Raw genomic sequence first — 11,632 nt, 5'->3', positions numbered from 1 at the left:
ATCGACACTTCCCAAGATCTCTCCTCCATGATGGCTCCAAAGCGCAAACTCTCACAAGTAACCGAAAAGACCACAACTATAGAAGGAGGATCGGGAAAAGATGCTACCATTAACACGAATAGGATATTGGGTGTAAACGCTAACTCGACATTAAATTCCCTACCTCCAAGTCCTACTCAAACGATCTACGTGACTCGAGATAGATTCTGGAGGCCCTTTTACTAGTGCAAGGGTGAAAACTTGGAGGAAATAAGATGCATCCTCATGGATTGCAAAATCCACCATTTTTGGAAAAAACTTATATTTGAGTTAAGATGCTAATATAAAGTTTACTTCCAAGAAACTTGTCTTAACTGTTTTTGTGTCAATGCCATAAGTTACGCAAACAAACCCTATTCCATAAAAGACTTAATTAAGGAAGATGATTTTAAACGTCACAGATAAATGTGATAGGACCTAATTAGATACCTAAAGAATGCCTATTGAGGGAAGCTGATGCCTGGAGGCATATTTCACGGTGGATTCCATGCCACGGTGGATTCCGTGAGGTTTTACGGTGGATTCCGTAAACTTTGATGACCGGGGCTCATACACAAAGTGGATTCTTTGTGCGAGAAGTTCATGGGGACGCCTGTCCTTTTCAGGCGTTTCATTAATTTAGTGTGTACATGGGTGATTCCATAGCGGGTGATTCGGCAAAATGCATATTAAATTAATAAACGTTTATGAGTTTAGAGTGCGCACTCGTAATAAATTAAGGTTAGGATTTATTTCTAACCAGTTGATTTATTTATGTAGCTGAAGACTGCTAGGTATTCACTTTTGTCAGTTTAATTGTATTATTTTACTAACGATTGTGAATGCTTCAGTTGATGTGTAGAGATAGCAGCAGTGGCAGAGGAAAGCACTGGAGGATAGCAAGTATTCGATCTATGGATTATATTCCGATAGGCGCCATGCCTATATTTTGTCATGCATATTTATTGAGGTATTAATTATTTATTATTATTTTGTATGCGCATGGGCGCACGGTTATGATATTTCTATTTGGACATTGTACTGGGTGTGCGAGACTCTTTGGACACTGTCCATTAGCTTTATTCCTATTTTTGTAAAAGCAAACTCAAAAGCTAAAAGCTTGTTATATTTTTGTAAATTGGGCTATTATTGAGCATGAAGATGAAATATACATAAAATACATGCTTTGTGAAGCGCTCACACAAGGCATGGGGAGAGATTGCATCCAATTGGTCTCTTGCTCTTGTCGTTCATGATTTTTACCTTGTAGTTTGTGCAAAAAGTAGAGTTCATTGTTCTTGGGGACCTTCCGGCATTCACTACGCGAGCATACAGTGTCCGATCTGCACACCAGTGGTATCAGAGCGGAGCTGAGATCAAGAGCTTCCAATCGCTACCCATCTCGTGCGAAGGCGGAGCTCCTGGAACGATCGGGCTCTACGGTCAATCTCGTTGTGAGAAAGTTATACCCAAAAACACATAAGCCTTGTATTCCTGAACTTGAGCTACTCTCATCCCGCTAACTTGATTTTGAGTGAGAAATGTCTTTTTAGTTTTGTAGGATGACGGAACCACATATGGATGATCTTATGGTGGCTGAAGGGGACTTACCTGAGCCTACGATGGAGCAAAAGCTGGACTTAATCATGATGCAATTGGAAGAAGAACGAAGGGCTAGGCAATTATTGCAAGCTCAACTGGCAAATTTACAAAGAGCGTCTACCAACAAAGAAGAACCTCAAGCTGAAGATCTTATTCGACGTACCATCGACGCAACTCTTGAAGCTCAAACCATCCGCAAGGAATCAAAGATAAGTAAAAGAAGTTTCAAATTCCGTACTTTCAATGGCATATGAGAAGGAAAAACTGTTCAAGCATTCATTAGTCAGTTTGACGACTATTTCCATGAGGAAACCTATGCAGAAAAAGATAAAATCAAGTGTGTCACTAATCATTTAGTAGACAGAGCATCTCTTTGGTGGACTGTAGTACGCAAGAGCATAGATTGTCCTGCTACTTGGGAAGATTTCAAGAAGAACTTCATGCAGAATTTCCTTCCACCACAATTTCATGAGAAAGCTATTAAGCAATGGGATCTTCTTCAGCAAACGGGATCGTGAGCCTATTCCTCAGTATACAGAGCATTTTTGGAATGCACTACTCCAGTTACGCATGCTTGAAGACGTACCTGAAGCGACACATAAGCACAAGTATATGTCTAGACTCCTTGGGCATTACTACGCTGAAGTTAACATGTTCAAGCCTGCTACTCTTGAAGACGCCATTTCACTAGTTCACGACACTGAAGATAAGCTACGAGGTAGAGACAGACGACCACAGCAATTCCAAGCCAATGGTAATTATGGATCTAAAAAATTCAATTCCAATTTTAGAAGATTTAATCCAGGTCGTTTCTCTTCATCATCTTTCCGTAAAAATTGGGCAAAACCACCTGCATTACCATCCAATCTCAATCAAAACCCTAAGCCTATTCCACAGCCAAATCCTAATGTACCTAGACTTCCCGCCATTGCAAACAATGTAACCAAAGCCAAGCCAATAGTATGCTATAAATGCCACCAGCCTGGACATCTAGCAGTAAATTGTCATTCAAAGAAGCCAGCTGCCCATATCAACTACCTTGGAGCAATGGACGAAGACAAACATGAAGATATGCCTGATTTCACTGAAGATGAGGACAACACTACTACTACTTCCGATACTTTACCAGGTATGCCTACTCCACATTCATTATTGACTATGAAATATTTGGTGCATGGAAAGGAAAAGACTATTTTGCATGATGACGGTAGTACTCATGATTTTATTTCAGCAAAATTAGTAAAAGAATTGAAGTTACAGACTGTACCTACGCTTTACCGCATCAAAGCTACATTCTTAGGCACTAGGTATAATGGTACAGAGGAAGTGCAAGACAGAGATTCAAATTGGTCAATACACTGAAAGAAGAAATTTTCTAGTTGTTCCATTACAGTTGAGTGACATTATTTTAAGTATGCCTTGGCGTCACCAGCATAACCCAGATATAGACTATTCCACACACTCAATGAATATTAATTTTCAAGGAAAATCTATAACATTATATGGTATGCATGCATCTAATGTTTTTCCACTGCTTTCGCATACTCAAGCTAAACGTGCATTACGCAAGAGTAGTAAATCTTATCTCATTTGGGTGAATGAATTGCAAGTAAAAGAAAGTCATATGCATCCTAGGCATAAAGAATTTCTTGCATATTTTAAGGACTGTTTTGCAGAAGACCTACCACCTGGTTTACCTCCTTCACGTCCAGAAGACCATAAGATAGATTTGATCCTTGGCACACAACCACCTTGCAAAGCACCATATAGGCATAACCAGATAGAGCAAAAAGAAATCCAGAGTCAAGTTGAGGAATTACTAAATAGAGGATTGATTTGACCTAGCAGCTTTCCATTCGGTGCACCTGTTCTGTTAGTCAAGAAAAAGAATAATACCTATCGTATGTGCATTGACTATCGAGCTTTAAATAAGATCACTGTAAAGAATAAGTATCCTATTCCTAGAGTTGATGACCTTATGGACAAACTGCAAGGATCTGCTATATTTAGTAAAATAGACCTTAAGTCTGGTTATCATCAGGTGAGACTAGATAAGTCTGACATATTCAAGACTGCATATAGAACATAGTTTGGTCATTACGAATTTTTAGTGATGCCTTTTGGATTGACTAATGCACCTGCTACGTTTAGTAGAATGATGAGCCGTATATTTTTGAAATATCAGTACTGTGTAATTGTCTTCTTTGATGATATTTTGGTGTTTAGTCAAAATGAGAAAGAACATTATGAGCATTTGTCATTGGTTTTTCAGTTATTGAAAGAAAATCAATTGTATGCAAATCCTAAAAAGAGTGAATTCTTTAAAATAGAAATTGAGTATTTAGGTCATATTGTATCATCTGATGGAATTAAAGTTGATCCTAAGAAAATTGATGCAATATTGAATTGGCATGTACCTAAAAACGTGCATGAGTTACGCTCATTCCTTGGTCTTGCTAGTTTCTATAGGAAGTTTGTACGTAATTTTTCATTACTTGCATTACCATTAACCAAACTTCTGAAGAAAGATATTGTCTATCATTGGACCGAAAATCAACAGAAATCCTTTGACTTACTGAAACATGCATTAACCCATGCCCCTGTCCTACAATTGCCTGATTTTAATAGACCATTCTTTCTAGTAGTGACCGATGCTAGTGGATCAGGAATAGGAGCTGTACTTATGCAAGACAACCATCCTATAGCTTATTCTAGTTGTAAGTTGAAACCTTCTGAACTGAAATATTCCACATATGACAAATAACTATTAGCAGTTGTACAAGCATTAAGACAGTGGAAACACTACTTAATGGGTTTAGAATTTATGACTAAGACCGATCAGCAAAGTATTAGACATTTACTTAGCCAACCTCAAATCTCTGACCGACATATCAAATGGGCCTCCTTTATTCAAAGTTTTCATCCTATCATTCAATACCAACCCGGAAAAGAAAATGTAGTTGGATGATGCATTGAGTAGAAGACCTGCCATTTATAATATTTGTGTTATATCTTTGATTCTTTGATTGCTATGAAAGATACATATCATCAGGATATTACTTTTTATGCTGATTGGAATAAATTAGTTCAAAATAATTTAATTCCTATTGATTCATTGTCATATAATGATGGATTTATGTTTTATGAAAAGAGATTGTGTGTTACAATTCCATTCCGATCTTTTGTTTTGAATGAAATTCATTGTCCCCTATACCAAGGTCATAGAGGTATCATATCTACTTTGCGTACATTAACTGAATATTTTTATTGGCCGCATATAGATGCTGATGTATCTAACTTTGTTTCTGAATGTTTGATTTGTCAAAGAGTTAAGAGACATCATGGTAAACAGTATGGATTACTTATGCCTTTGTCTATTCCATCTAAACCTTGGAACAAATTTCTATGGATTTCATTACTGGTTTACCTAATACTAAATCTAACCATGATATGATTTGGACAGTTGTAGATAGATTTAGTAAACAAGCATATTTCATTCCATGTAAGAAAACTTTAACAGCATCACAAGCAGCACAATTGTTTTTGAAAACTGTTTTTACTTACCATGGATTGCCAAAAGTTATTATTTCAGATCGTGATTCTAGATTTTGTAACAACTTTTGGATTACTCTGTTTGCTAACCTAGGCACAAAGATTGATTTCTCATCTGCATTTTATCCTAAAACTAATGGACAAACAGAAGCCACTAACAGCACAATTCTAGATCTTTTACGTGCATATACTATCTCTAAACCACAGACATGGGACACACATTTGCATTTATTACAGTTTGCATATAACAATACACTACACACATCTACAAAGAAAGCACCGTTTGAAGTCATTTATGGATATAGATTATCTACACCTGTTGCATCTTTGTCAAATAGAATTCAAAGTGCTAATGATATTGTTAGTATGCAAAATACTATTTTTGATGAGGTTAAAGATATGATTGCTAAAGCCCAACAATCATATACCAAACAAGCCAACAAGAAAAGACAAGCAATGAATTTCAAAGTTGATGATTATGTTTGGTTGAGAATAGAAAAACGTAGACTACAAAGTGTAGATAGACATCCAGTTGTGAAATTAGCCCCCAGATTCTATGGACCATTTAGGATCATTCATAAAACTAATGATAATGCATTCAAGTTAGAATTACCCCTTCATTGGAAAATTCACAACACATTTCACATTAGTTTATTGAGACCATTTAGAGGCCAATTACATGTACACCCTGTTTACGAAAACCCACCTTTACTAGAGAAAGAGACTGAAATACTTGAACCCAAAGCTATCATAGACACTGACTTTATGACCACTAGAACTGGCCGAAGTTATTCTAGATATCTAGTTAAATTTAAGAACCATCATGTAGAGGAAGCACAATGGATGCATGCTAGAGACTTAAATGCTTTCCCCACTCTGTTAGCTCCACATTGAGCTAATAGCAATTGAGGTCAATTGCTATCCCACCCTAGGGGTATGATGCCAGGAGGCATATTTCACGGTGGATTCCGTGCCACGGTGGATTCCGTGCCACGGTGGATTCCGTGAGGTTTTTACGGTGGATTCCGTAAACTTTGATGACCGGGGCTCATACACAAAGTGGATTCTTTGTGCGAGAAGTTGATGGGGACGTCTGTCCTTTTCGGGCGTTTCATTAATTTAGTGTGTACATGGGTGATTCCATAGCGGGTGATTCCGCAAAATGCATATTAAATTAATAAACGTTTATGAGTTTAGAGTGCGCACTCGTAATAAATTAAGGTTAGGATTTATTTCTAACCAGTTGATTTATTTATGTAGCTGAAGACTGCTAGGTATTCACTTTTGTCAGTTTAATTGTATTATTTTACTAACGATTGTGAATGCTTCAGTTGATGTGTAGAGATAGGAGCAGTGGCGGAGGAAAGCATTGGAGGATAGTGAGTATTTGATCTATGGATTATATTCCGATAGGTGCCACGCCTATATTTTGTCATGCCTATTTATTGATGCATCATTTTTTTATTATTATTTTGTATGCGCATGGGCGCACGGTTATGATATTTCTATTTGGACATTGTATTGGGTGTGCGAGACTCTTTGGGCACCGTCCATTAGCTTTATTCCTATTTTTGTAAAAGCAAACTCAAAAGCTAAAAGCTTGTTATATTTTTGTAAATTGGCTATTATTGAGCATGAAGATGAAATATACATAAAATACATGCTTTGTGAAGCGCTCACATAAGGCATGGGGGGAGATTGTACCAATTGGTCTCTTGCTCTTGTCATTCATGCTTTTTACCTTGTAACTTGTGCAAAAAGTAGAGTTCATTGTTCTTGGGGACCTTCCGGCATTCACTACGCGATCATACAGCGTCCGATCCGCGCACCAAAAGCGGGTGGGTGGAACCCCGACGGGTCTGAGGGTGGTCCCAGAGAATTGGGAGGCTTCTCACTATTTTTACCGATGTTTGGCCTTTAGGTATTGTTAAGTTAGAACATGATTCATGCCGTCTTAGGGGACTGGAATGGGACTATGCCCCACAGGTAGAGAGGTTGAGCAGTGCATCCCTCTCGTTTCCCATTCTCTTTGAACCAAGTGCGGCATGGGTTTGCTTTGGCTTGGGTATCTTTGCGTAAAGTAGGATGTCCAAGACCCGATGCTAGAATGCTATCATGAGGCTTTAATCACTAGGAACCCAAATTTCAGGTCGATCCTAATGGGTTGAGCCACGAACGTTCCATTGCGAGGCGGACTCGGAAAGCCCTAGGTGACAAACCGTGAAACATTCCATGGGAGTGCCCGACGGCGACGCTTACATTCGTTTCTCAATGGACCACTAAAACGTGCTTGGACAGTCGATAAGCGAGCACATTACTCTAGTGCAAGTGCAATTTATGGTTTTGTTTAAGTGCTCTACTATACAGATAAAGTGGAACCTACGAGAGCCTTTTGTTGTGCAAAAGCTTCCTATGGCCAAGTCCAAGTGATATTTTTCATGTACGAGTACTTTCTCTTTGTGCTATATGTGTTTATGTACTTGTGGGGGATTTTTCTTTTGTTGGGGGCTAGCAAATCAAGGCATGAAGTCACAAGGTTCAGCTAGGTGTGTCTGAGGGAGGTATGAGCAGTTGTATGTCGCCTCCTGTTAGACATTGTTAGGCATTCTAATAAATGTTTCAGAAGGTAGTCCGAGTGACCCTATTTTGCTACCCTGCTAGGCAATTGTTTCTAGGAGCGTTTGTTAGTAGTGAGACAGTTAGAGAAGCTTGCTAAAAAAGAAGAAGAGAAGTTTTGAATATAAAAATATAGAGGTGTGTAAAAAGGGATTCTAACCTCTCAAATAGAAAAGGAAAAGAAGAAAACTTTGAAGAGTAGTTGATCATCGCCTTGCGAGGGTGGTAAGTTCTTGGGGATCAGTCAGGACCCTGATGCCTTGCCTTTCTAGGGGTGGCATATAGCTGGGAAACAAAGTTTTAAGTGTCGCCTTGTGAGGGCTTGGTAGATTCTTAGGTACCGAGTCAAGACTTGAGGCCGATGCTTGGGGGGTTCACTATATATATATTCTCTATATAAGGGGCGTTCATGGCCTATTTATAAATATCCTAATCTGTGAATTTTTATTGACTTAAAAATAACCCTTTCTATTCAATCCGTAAGCAACCCCTTTATATGACACCCTTTTGTATGTAAAAATTTTATAGAAATGGTGTTTTAAAAACCCCTTATTTTGAACTCGCGTTATATATACATATGTTCATGAGTGACCCCCCCGAGGGCCGATGCCCTATTCTCCTTGGGTCACTATGCTTAGCTCCCTCCTTTTTACATGCTTGAGTATGGAAAATTGAACAAAAAATATCATAAATTGAAAATATAAGTTAACTAGGCTATAGGAGTCCTCACCTAGTAGGAGTTCTTGATCCAGTTGTCCTAGGTTGGGTAGGTAGTTCAGTCCGCCACCTAGGATGACTTCTTTGACAGTTCTTTTTAGCCAATCTATGTTGGAGCAATTGGTTAGCGACTTGCTCTAGATCTCTATTAGATTATGTTGGATCTCTCCCTTATGGATTTCATGCCTTAATCTTGTTAGGGGTAGGGTAAGAGTCTGTTTGTACTTTGTTGTGTATTTTGTTTTGTGGCAGCTTGATGCTTTTTATGGTTGTTGTTTGTGTAGATCGATTCATGGATCCAACAATTTTTAGTGACCATGGAAGATGGAAATGCAAATTTTGACTTTTACAATGGTTGTGGATTTCTCATAATTTTTCTGAGTGCTTAATCAAAGTAAGACGACTTCTTGGCTATCTAGGACCTCAAGTTGGATACACATGATTTTTCAGATCATGAACTGAGTGCCACATGCGAAAGAAACTAAAACTTGACACTAGGAAGGCCAAAAATTGGCCAAAATTCAAGTGGGCATGGTCTTTGGGGCCAACAAAAGGGGTAATTTTTTTAAAAAGTAATTAAGGGGTGGGGGTAGCCAATTTTTTATGGTAGCTTGCAACAAAACGACACTCCCCTCCATCATGAAAATTTGTGGGAGAGGGGTGGTGAGAGGCAAAAAAGAAGCCATCAGTTTGCCCAGCGCTATGGAATCTTTGATTTTTTCACTCTCACTCACCTGATTCCTCACATGAAATAATTTCCTGAATGCAGAATGCAAAAATCAATCTCTCTCTCTCTCTCTCCTCTTGATGCATGTTTCTATAGTTCAATCTATGAGAGAAGAGGGTGGGCTGATTTGAGAGATTTCAATTGGGAGATGATGGTGAGACATAATGCAACATAGATCAATGTTTGGAGAAGCATTAAAAAAGCTCATAGTGAGCATCAACGGCCTTCCAAATATGAGATACAAGTGAGATAAAGTGTGGTTTTATGAGTACTTGATAAATTTCATCATTTTATGATAGATCTCTATTGCAAATGGTTGAAAATGATTACTCTTGATTTTTGATGATCTGTTCCATGAGAAAAATTAAGGAAATCAGGAATAATTAGTCATCTATTGATTTTTACATAAACATGTAAAACTCATAAAATTGTGGTTTTAGGGTAAATCATGGATTTTGGGAGTTTTGATGTGTCAATGGTGTTCTCATGAGATAAATGAGGGATGAAAAAAATCTCAGCAACTCTAATCAAGTCACATTAAAAAATCAAGAAATATCAGTATTTATTAACAAGCATGGGGCTTAGCCTCACTTTAGCCCTATCTTTATGTTAAAGTGAGTATTTGTCGCTCTTTATGAAGAAAAATACATAAAAATGCTCTCTAAACCTACCATCGAATGCACAAACCTAAAAATTGTAAGGAGAGGAGGAGGTATAATAAGTATTGATTACATGCTAAATCTAAATTTTTTGGTGCATTTTGCATATATGATATGTGTGGTTTGAGAATTAAAGGGTTTAGTAGCACAAGCATACTCGGTACTGACCCTATGCAACACATCAATTACACTTACAATCAATACATGAGAAAAAATGGCTTCACACTATCATAATGTTGTTTTAAATTAATAAAAATGGTTGAGGACTATGAATCATTCACAGCTGCATTGCATTCAACACATGGTACCATCATGTGGATACATTGCGATTGTCTTCAAAAATATTGATCCATGCTAAGGGTGAGGTATCCTAAGCCATAGAGCTAGTGATCAATTTCTTTGGGGAGTGTGCAGTGAGGATTCTCTTTTATCTCCTGGAATAATTGATTAAAAGTGAGGATAATGTATCACACATGCTTAATGTTTAAACAATGCATCTCCAGGCCAATCCTCAAGGTGTAGGAGAGCTGAAATGACCCAAGGCATTAGCCTAGGGGTGCTCTTTTTGTGTCTATTTTATGTGCCACATAACACCAATATGTGTAGTGGCTCCCTATGAGGAGTTTGGGAAGGGTTATCTGTTGGACTATGAGCCATACAAACACTTATTTGGTTAGATCAATGTGTAGCCTCCGGATGCTCCTAGCTGGGGGGTATTTTGGTTGAGCATAGAGGCCCAACTAGAGCCTTAGAGCCAATGTCAAACTCATTTTAGTCCCAACAGGGTCATTTGATCTTTGGTAGAGGTGCTAGATGAGTTATAATTTATGTTTATCTAGAATCACATCAAAGCAAGAGGGCGCCCATATTCTCAACTAGAGATTAGATACACTAGAGAGCTATAATGTTCCCACCTATCGACTGTCCAAGCACGTTTTAGCAGTCCATCAAGAAAGGAATCTATGTGTTGCTACCTAGCACTCCCATGGAATGTTCCAAGGTTTGTCGCCTAGGGTTTCCTGAGTCCGCCTCGCAACGGAACGTTCGCGACTGAACCCACTAGGAGATCGACTTGAAATCTCAGTTCCTAGGGGTCAAGGCCATGAACGTTCCATTGCGATCCAGACTCAGGAAACCCTAGGCGACAAGCCTCAGAACATTCCATGGGAGTGCCGGGCGATGACGTTTAGATTCATTTCTTGATGGACCGCTAAAATGTGCTTGGACAATGGTGCATGCTACAGTTGGTATCAAAGTAAAAACTTCATAACGTGATTGATTAATGTATGGTTCGTAGACATATCCTAAGTGGAAATAACACAAATGGTAGGACTCGATTGTCAGGCACCTTTTGCACCCACAAATGGTGACATACAAGAGAAGAAATTCCTTCTCAAGCAAATTAAGGAACCCGAATTTGATGGAGAAGGGATAGATATCAGAGCAGAGGCAGAGATATGGATTGAGTTGATGGATGATTATTTCTCTACTTCAAGAACCATTTTTTCCAATCAAGCAATGATAGGAAAACTTAAGTTAGTTGGCCAGGCTACGATATGGTGGAAGCAATGGTGCAAAGATCAAGGTATTTCTGAAGCTGTTGTTACTTGGGCTCAACTAAAAGATGTTGTACTCAGATGATACCTTCCAGCAACTTACCAGACCTTGAAGATGAATGAATTCTTCAAGCTCAAGCAACAAGCTCGAATTAACCTTGGAAGCCTACTACTCGAAGTTTGTA

Source organism: Lygodium microphyllum, chromosome 29 (assembly GCF_053477565.2).
Source record: "Lygodium microphyllum isolate KBCC chromosome 29, Lygodium_microphyllum_v1.1.10, whole genome shotgun sequence".
NCBI lineage: Eukaryota > Viridiplantae > Streptophyta > Polypodiopsida > Schizaeales > Lygodiaceae > Lygodium > Lygodium microphyllum.
Note: the sequence above shows the minus strand (reverse complement) of the source record.